This window comes from Gossypium arboreum, chromosome 2, assembly GCF_025698485.1.
Source record: "Gossypium arboreum isolate Shixiya-1 chromosome 2, ASM2569848v2, whole genome shotgun sequence".
Lineage (NCBI taxonomy): Eukaryota > Viridiplantae > Streptophyta > Magnoliopsida > Malvales > Malvaceae > Gossypium > Gossypium arboreum.
The window spans coordinates 51,361,021-51,371,034 of NC_069071.1; the positions used below are offsets into that span (position 1 = coordinate 51,361,021).

At 34.1% G+C, this 10,014-nt stretch overlaps 1 non-coding gene across 1 annotated transcript; it reads left to right on the plus strand.

The window, feature by feature from the left end:
- Window positions 1–8,802: 8,802 nt before the first annotated feature.
- Window positions 8,803–8,909, plus strand: LOC128289713 (small nucleolar RNA R71). The gene has a single exon (XR_008279357.1). It is a non-coding gene; the product is annotated as a small nucleolar RNA R71 (small nucleolar RNA).
- The last annotated feature ends 1,105 nt before the right edge of the window (window positions 8,910–10,014 follow it).

Genomic DNA, 10,014 nt, shown 5'->3' on the forward strand with positions numbered 1-10,014 from the left:
GTCTCACAAAAACATAAATATCTCAAAATATAGAACTCCTTTGCTTGGTATGTTTCTTTTATATGAAAATAGACTTATTAACATTTAATTTTATATCTCATTCAATTTCTACTATTTTTGGTGAGTTTTCAAAATCACATCACTGCTACTGTCCAAAACAGTCTTATTGCTAATTCACTCTTTCACACTTTCTTTGTATTAACTTCATTTTAACATACATATAACAAATCATTTTCACCACATTTCATACATCACAAGTATAAGCCCATGATCACAAGATCACCATAAAATCATCCTCATGTATAACTTACTTGTTTATAATCTTACCACATCCTGGTCACTTAATGAACACCTCATTCACATAACCAAGTTCCTGCACTTATTCATCACAACACTCACAAAGCAATACATAGAGAGTCTCTCGTAGAACACTTCAAAATATAATTCGGATACATGGAAAGTTTGCACATAAGTGCCACATATGTAGCCAAACTATCTGGTACGCATAGTAGCCTGCACTTAGTACTACACATGAGACCTAGCTACATATATCCCGTAGCTCTCTTGTCTACATGGTGTACACATAGTATCACCCATACGACCTAGCTACATCATAATGTCTTGTAGCTCTCTTGTACACATGATGTGCACTTAGCACCATACATGTGACCTAGCTACATACTATCTCAGATCATCCAATCTTCCAAGATTCAACAGGATTTCTCTCTTTTCCAACAATTTCACCAATCAAGTAATTATCCACAAACATATTTCCAATATTATTATAAAATATCATAATACAAGTAATATTGATGTATTACTTACATATAAACTTACATCTCATTTAATATCAAGGCAATAACATTAAATTACACATTGCCTTATTAAAAATCATATGAACTTACAATTTCCCATAATATCCATAATCATAGAAATCACATTTATGTATGATAATTCAATGCACTTCATGTAGCATAGACATATTTTTAAATCAATTCATAAACTTGGCACCATAATCATTTAATTTAACATAATTCAATTAATTCACTAAATTTAATTAATTCACTAAATTTAACTTTCAAATATAAATTACAAGATTATTGTCAGTATTATTAGCAGACCAACTTACATACTTTCAATACCTTGGAAATCATAGTAAAACTATCAATTTTACATTGAAACATGCATAAATTATTGCTTATTATACATATGAACTTACCTCGATATTAAAACGGCCATTTAACCAACTTTCCCAATTTTCGATTTTTCTCTCATTCTAGGTTCAAATCTCATTTTTCGGGATCTAAAACATTATATTTTACTTAGTTAATTAATGTACTATTCAAAACAGTCCTTAACTCAAATATAGGAAAACTTACAATTTTGCCCCTAAACTTTTGCATATTTGCATTTTTGCCTCTAGGATCGGGAATTAAACTTCATCCCTTAGTCTTATGTTTTATGACATGCTGATCACTTTTCTCTTCTATGGCAACATCAAATTCTCACTCTAACATATACTTATGACTATTAGGTATTTTTACCGATTAAGCCCTTTTACTCGTTTTCACTCAAAACTGAGTAGCACAAGTTGTCTAACATAATTTCAAACATCATATTCTATCATAAAACATCAAAATAAACACATTTCACCTATGGGTATTTTTCCAAATATGAACCCTAGCTTAAATTATTGCTAGAATAAGCTTAATCAAATTACCAGGATTCCAAAAACGTAAAGAACTTGAAAAACGGGGTTAGAACAGACTTACTATTGAGATTGGAAAGCTTGAAAACCCTAGCCATGGCTTCCCCCATGCTAATTTCGGCCTCATGAAAAAGATGAGTCAATTTTGGCTTTATTTTCCCTTTTTATTTCTTTTAATTACCAAATGACCAAAATGCCCTTCCTTACTAAACTTTCAAAAATTCCATCCATGTCCAATTTTTTTCCATCACTTAGAAATTGGTCAAATTCCTATTTAAGACATCCTAATTAATATTTCAAAGCAATTTCATACTAGAAACTTCTAGAATGCAAGTTTTGCAACTTATTCAATTTAGTCCCTAACTTCAAATTGAGCACTTTATGCATAGAATTTCTTCACGAAATTTTCACACAATCATGCAATCATATCATAGACCTCAAAATAATCATAAAATAATTATTTCTATCTCGAATTTTGTGGTCCCGAAACCTCTGTTCCAACTAGACCCAATTTTGGGCTATTACAAGCTTTTTGAAATATGTTATGATAGTGTGGTGTTTTGGAAAATATTTATCTTTTTGAAAACTTGCGTCTTACTGCTACCAGATATAAATCAAAATAATTAAATCCCAAATTAAATTTAAAATTTAAAGAGGCCTTATTACATAGCAAATACCCAAATTAAATAGCTTAAAGGATAAAAGTTTAAAATAGTAGCAAAAGCAGTTGTGTGGCCTCTATCGAGTCCCTCGCAGCACCGACTTGCCTAAGAATTACCTGCACAGGAAAGCAGAAGGGTGAGTTTATGAAACGCAGTGTGTAATCCCTTATTAAACAGGCAATCAGTCACACCATAGGCAAATACAGTCTGGGCCTAAGCCTGTTTCAGTAACAGTCCAATAACAGTTAGGGCCTTAGCCCAATACAGTCTCAGTAATAGTGTGGGCTTTAGCCCATTACAGTAATAGTAATAGAAATGCAATCAGAAGTCCTACCCATCCATCCTCTACACTCCACTCCATCCAGCCCTACACTCCATATAGGAATAAAATCGACCCACCCATCTCTACACTTTAAAATATAGCACAGGTTGCGGCACTAAACAGTATATGCAGCAGAACTGCTAGTACAGTACACTTCCTCCAAATATATCAAACCCACCCCCATGCAACATGTCATGTCATACTATCATACGTGTATGCAAAAATGTTATGCTCGAATACAGTCATACAAATTATAGGGGCATATCAGTCATTTTACCTCATAGAGGTATAATAGTCATTTCATCAGTATAGGATCTCAGTATACTTACCGACCCAACAGTAGGTCCACAGTCATCTCAGGTGACCCGTGCAACCTTAACAATCAATCAATGAAAATGGGCCCATGAGCCTATGGGGCCCACACGACCCATTTCGGCCTAACGTGGCCCAGAACGGCTTACACCCATGAAATCGCTAATGGTGGCCCCTACTATCAAACACCTGCGTTTTAAGTGTTTGGATCACCACACGAGCGAGTGTACGCTTATATAGCATCTATGGACATGCTTTTCGACTTTTGTCGTTTAACAATTATCATAGTGTGATTACACACCTTAAACGAAGATGCGTGAGTAGCCCAATAGCCCAAAGCCTTTGTTGTACTAATGAAGATTCCACCTTTAAACCAATACACACAACTGATTGCGAACTCCTTTAGAGATTATAGAAAGTGCAAAGTCGAAACTAGGAAAGGAAGTAATCAGTTCACAATCCCCAAAAAGATCGTCGCTACAACAAGACAGAACTAATGCAAACACTCCCCACCCAATCAACAGAGAAAAACAAAAGAAAGAGTCGGCACATAGAAGGTAAATGAAAGAGCAATATTCAGCCAACAAAGATTCAATTGCACTTGAGAGAAGAAGGAAGAAGAAGGCAGGAAAGAATCGACTACCCCAAGCTAAAGCCGAAAGGGTTTGAGAGATAGGAAAGAAATAGGTATTCGACCAAGAATGGAGAAAAAGAAAAATCATGGACAAGAGGGTTGGAACACTTAACCATTAACGCAAGCAAGCCAACATGCAACATAACATACAAATTTAATCACTTAAGATTTGGGACGTTACAGGTATATTGACTTATGCCACATGGGCAAGTTGCACGCCCGTGTGTGATACCATATGGAGCATACTGACTTGATTTCTAATTCATCACCAGGTGACTCACGGCTGTGTAACCTAACCATGTGTCACACATGGTTGAGACACGCGCCTGTGTCTCTGCTCGTGTGGAAAAAAATAGGCTATTTACCAACCATTTTGCCACCCAAACTTGCTCACACCTACACAACCTAAATGGCACAAATCATAGTATAAGTAGGCATCAAATACAACCACAACCATGACTAAAACATGCCATTTAAATACCAACAACTAACATGCTTATATTATCATGTTTTGCTCATTCAAATCATACCAATTTCACATTCACAAAGCATTTATATGCACAATTTCATATAAGCATTTCTTTGCCTAAAACCACAAACATATCAATATCAAATTCTCCACAATTAGCTACTTTAAACTATAAACTTCAACAAGCCATTCACAAGCAATTATAAACCACATCAGTAAGGAGCATTAGCACATTTATATATATCACCATAATTGCCAAAATGGAACCAAAATAAGCCATCTCTGATGGCTATACACCAAGCAAAATATTTATCATATACAAACCAAACCAAATGGCTAATTTCATTACCAAACTATACATCAAAATGACCAACTCCTATACATGCCATATGACCAAAACTTAGTTTTAAAAGTACCAAGGTGATAGTTGGATAGTATGATGAAGTCTCCGACGATCCCCGAATCTGAGCTAGCTTTGAAATCACTATAAAACATGGTAAAATAAACAAAGTAAGCTTTAAAGCTTAGTAAGCTCGTATGAAAATAATAAGCAAGTCTCACCATTCATTTACCATTCAAATTAAATGACATAATATACAACAATGCATTAATCTCAAGGTAACATGAATTTAACCACATACTTGAACATAAACTTACAACTTCCTTATACTCATTGCTCGTATAGCTTTCTATACATACCTGTACTGATACATATCCATTTCTCACCATTTCACATCCTCAATATCCCCGTTGAACCATTCAGAATAAAAGTCAGATACTCGAAAGTTTTGCATCCTAAGTGTCAATATCATGGCCTAAAGTCAAATCAATAAAGCTCGCACCGAAGTGCCAACATCATGGCCCGAAGCCAAATCAATTTAACTCGCACCCTAAGTGCCAATATTATGGCCCAAAGCCAAATCAATGTAACTCCAAATGACATGTCTTTCATATCCTGATTTATTCCCAAGGTTCAACTGGGATTTCTAATACTGAATCTTTTTCGAATGTGTCCATAAGTTCGTAGTTCACAATTTATGCAATATCAAAACATTTAAAACAAAAATATAGCAATGCTTATTATATACGAACTTACCTCGATCACAAAAACTGTGAAATAGGTCGAGTAGTCGAGTACTTTATTTTTCCCCCAATCTAGATGCAAACTTCATTTTTCTTGACCTATATAATTTAGCTTATTCAATCATTACTCAATTCAATTTAATCCAAAATACACTTTAAACCACTTTGACACTTTTGCCCCAAGTATTTTATAACTTTTACAATTTAGTTATTATTTCATAAAATCACAAATTCATGCAATTTCACCCAAACTCATGCTAGCCGAATTTCAATTAGGTCCCTAGCAGCCCATATGTTTCATTTATTTTACATTTTAACTACAAATTTTCCACATTTCACAATTTAATCCCTAATTTGCATTTTCACTAAAAATCACTTAACAAAACTTGTGTAACTATCATCAAACATTCGTAATCTATCATCAATCATTAAAATACATGCTTATTTATCAATGGAATCATCCTCAATCTTTAATAGTTTTGCAAAATAGTCCCTGGGCTAGCTAGACCTAGTTGCATCGATCTCAAAAACATAGAAATCATTAAAAACGGGAAAAAATGAACTTACATGCAAGAAAATATTGTAGCCGAATGGATGAGCTCAAAAATGGTGTCTTTGTTCTTCAATTTCGGTCAAAGTAACCATTGAAGAAGATGGTATGTTTATTTTACTTATTATTTCTTTAATTCATTTATTAATTTACAATATTAACCTTATTATAAAACCTTTAAAACCATTAAAAAGATGTACATATTTGTCCACTCATATTAAAAATGATCTAATTACAACATAAGGACCTTTAATTTAAGATTCCACAACTATTAGACACCTTTAGCTAATAGAACTCGACTTTTTCACTTTACGCGATTTTGTTCTTTTTATCAAATTAAGCATTTAAACTATAAAATTTATTAACGAAAATTTCACACAACTATACTATCATACTGTAGAAACTAAAATAATAATAAAATAATTATTTTGACTTTGGATTTGTGGTCCCGAAACCACTATTCTGATTTGACTAAAAATGGGTTGTTACAAGTATAAAGTCTGGAAATTCAAGCAGAAAAACAAATGGATTATGAAATATATATTATAAATGCATCTCTGATTGAGTCATCCTGTATTTTTGAGCATCTTTAGTAATCTTGTTGCCATAACTACATGTGTTGTAGTATAGCCATTATATCAAACTGTTCACTTTGTGAAATAGTGCTAGATGAAGGGACTCTCGACGTCAAACATAGAAAATATGTTAAGGGTAGTTTCAGTTTTGGGTAGGTGGGTGAGTAGTTGAGGGTAAGGTTTACTGTCGGAGAGAGTGGTAGTTCTAAGAATAGTTTAGGTGCAATAGTTAGTGGCTTCGAATAAAGGTGTTTAGGGTGGTGATTTAGGGAGTTAAGGGTTGTGGCATTAAGGGTTAAAGGAGATGCACTATGAAGATACTTGGGAGTGGCGGTGGAGCAAGGTAAGAGCTATAGGGTTGTGTGGAAAAGGGTTGAATATTTTCTTCTTGGTAGTGTCTTAAGCCTAATGGCAGCTCCTTTTTAGATCCTAAGCTCATGTACTGAAAGTAAACTAAAAAAAAAAAACTCAAAGAAATTAGTGATTGGGTTAAAAGTTGACCCTTTATTTAACAAAACAAATACTTAACTTTGGGCTACTTAGAAAAATATTTTTTGAAAGATTACATTAACTTAAACTCCTAGGAAAGACTGGAAGGGTCATAAATGGTCCTGCTTAAGTCCCAATCTCCTAGACAAAATTTTAATTAATGTAATGACCCAAAGAAAATTTTATCTAAGTCTAGCATTTTATCCAAATGAGAAAAAAAAACTAAAAATATGAAGTAACGACAGAAAAAGTGAAGAGAACTCCTTCCATTTTATTCAAGATCGTTATTGACCATTGTGGTGTCAAATGGTCATTTGTCATACCAACCATAACCATCTAGGAAGTAATCATATTCTTTCCCATCAAATCTGTCCATTATATTCTTAGAGAAAGAAAACCCGAAATGATCTTTCATGGTGGCCTTGTTTAAGTTCCTATAATTCCTACAAATCCTACAACCTGTGACTTGAATATATGAAATAATTTATCCAGTACCGTTCCTCTGCATTTCCAAAATCACAAGTGCCTATTCTTCTTGATATTTGGTGAACTCAACTAAAATAATGATAGCTAAAGTAGAAGACAGACCCAAATAGTCATATTTCAAATGAGGAGACAAAATCTTGAGTTCCAATTTAGCTGGCTCTTCAATCAACGACTTTGGTTGCGTATACTTTTGAGATGATAACTGTAATGATTCGAGTGGAACTTCTTGAGTGAATTTCTTCAGATTATCTTCTAACCAAGCCAAACATTCCTTGTTTTCATCATCACTTGGAAAATTATCCAGTAGAATATGTTCTAACAGATTGTCTAAAGAATAGAGCTCCAATCCTGTAGAGCTCCAATCCTGTAGAAGCCAGTGATTCCATCTTGGAAATAGCAGAGCCGTCTTCAACTATATCTGGGAATTTAGCAGCATTGAAGTCATTAAAAGTCACTTCATCATCGAAGATTTCTTTCAACTGAGTATCCATTTGCTTTTTGGAATCGTTGAGGATATGACAATGGTGGAATCTTAGCTTTAATCAGTCAACTCTTTTGCAAAAATTTTTCTACATCTGAAAAGGGTGTTAAATAATCAGAATTAATTGGTATAGAGTCTACCTTATCAAGGATCACCGAATTTGACTTCTGTGAAACATGAGTTTCAACACTCCGTTGAAATTCCTCTTTGTCTTGAGCTACAACAAGCTCATCTTCAATGTCTTTCCACTTGGTAAAGTGATTGTTTTGCAATGTTCTTTGCCCAAAATTCTTGGATTTTTTGTGTTTCTTTGCCAAATACCTTGGGGGCTTCTTCTGAGCTCATTGGCTAGTTGTCCCACTTGGTTTCCTAAATTCTTCAATGTTGCTGCTTGGATTTAGATTAGTTCATTATTCTTTGCTATGTACGCCTTTAGCAAATTCTTAAGATTACTTGAATATTCAATTGGTGGGGTTTGTTGTACTTTTTGAGAATATTCTAGTGGATAATTTGGTCAAAATGACATAGAAGAGCGGCTATGGTCCGCCCATTGATTACTCCATGAAGAAATTGGATGATTCTTCTATGAAGAGTTGTAAGAACTTGATTATGGACTATTCCATTTCTGATTTCCCATGTAATATTTTGACTTTTGATTCGATGGGAAATTTTCAAAGAAATGGCCATCTCCATAGTATTCACAAGAAATATTCTCGAATTAGTTCAGCTACTGACTTGTCAGGTTACCATTGAAACCATTAACAATTATGTTTTTAAGCATAGAAGACAAAAAGGATACCTGGGCTGCCAAAGAAGTAAGTGTGTTCGCTTCATGCACTTCTGCTACTTGTCTTTCTAATGCTACTCGGTTAGTTGGCCACTGATAGTTATTGCTGGTAATTTTTTTAATAATCTTGTAAGCACTGTTATAAGACTTAGAAAGAAGGGCTCCATTTGCTGAAGCATCCACCATCATTCTAGTATGAACATTGAGACCAACATAAAAAGTCTCCATTTGGATGTAGTAAGGAATGCCATGATGAGGGCACTTTCTTAATAACTCCTTGAACCGCTCCCATGCCTTATATAAAGATTCTTCATCAAGTTGCTAAAATGAAGTGATTTCATTTTAGATCTTGGCAGTTAAATATAGAGGTAAATATTTCATTAAGAAATGTTTAACCTATTCTTGCCATGTAATTATGGAACAGAGCGGTAGGGAGTTCAATCACACTCGTGCTCTATCTCTTAAGAAGTATGAAAATAATCTCAGTCTCAAGGCATCCTCGGTCACCCACTAGTTTAAATGAGTCACTCACTTCCATGAATAGCCGAAGATGAAGATACGGATCTTCGGTAGGAATGGCACTAAATTGACCCATATTTTGTAACATTTGGAACATTACCAACTTCATCTTGAATTGTTGTGCCTCAATTTTGGGTCTCCTAATACTTGGATTGAGCTTGTTAAATAGAGGAATGGCATATTTTCAAATTGCAGAGTTTCTATCATCAGCAACAATGATCGGATTATGAGTATTATAAGTGAATGTTCCTCCTGGATTTTGGTTATTCATCTCTTCGGTCCTTCTTTGGTTCGCTTGTCTTATCTTTTTTCTGAAAGTCCTTTCAATTTCAGGGTCTTCGGGAGTAAGTCAATAATTTGACCAATACTCATAAACAATTGAAACAGACATAAAAAAATGGAATTAAAATTTAACAGAAAAAAATAGACCAAAATGAAAAATTAACAATTTCACAAATAATATTTTTTAAAACATTCCCCGACAATGGCGCCAAAAACTTGGAACGATTGTAACACCCCAAACCCGGCCTATACGTTATGGCCGAATCTGACATGTCGCATTGAAGTGTTTTAGCAAAAACCTTGTTTTCATCTTCCTTAAAAGTTACATTTCAATTACTTAGTAAAATCTCCTTCCTGTTGCGAAGCTTTGCTAAAAAAATTTGACTTGAGAAAACTTATACTTTAAAACTTTAGTTGCAGAAACGTAGTATTAAAAGAAAACTATAGCTTAGAAAATCCATGTTCTACTGCTTATAATTACAATGCACGAATTTAAATAACCAAACAATAATAAAAGGGGGAGGCCTTATTACAATCCATACTAAATGAAAATTACTTAGAGTAACTTAAATATTTTTTAGCTGGCCATCTAGAGTCCCTCCAGACATCGAACTCCTACTGAGCATCACCTGAGAAAAATAAAAGAGGGGGTGAG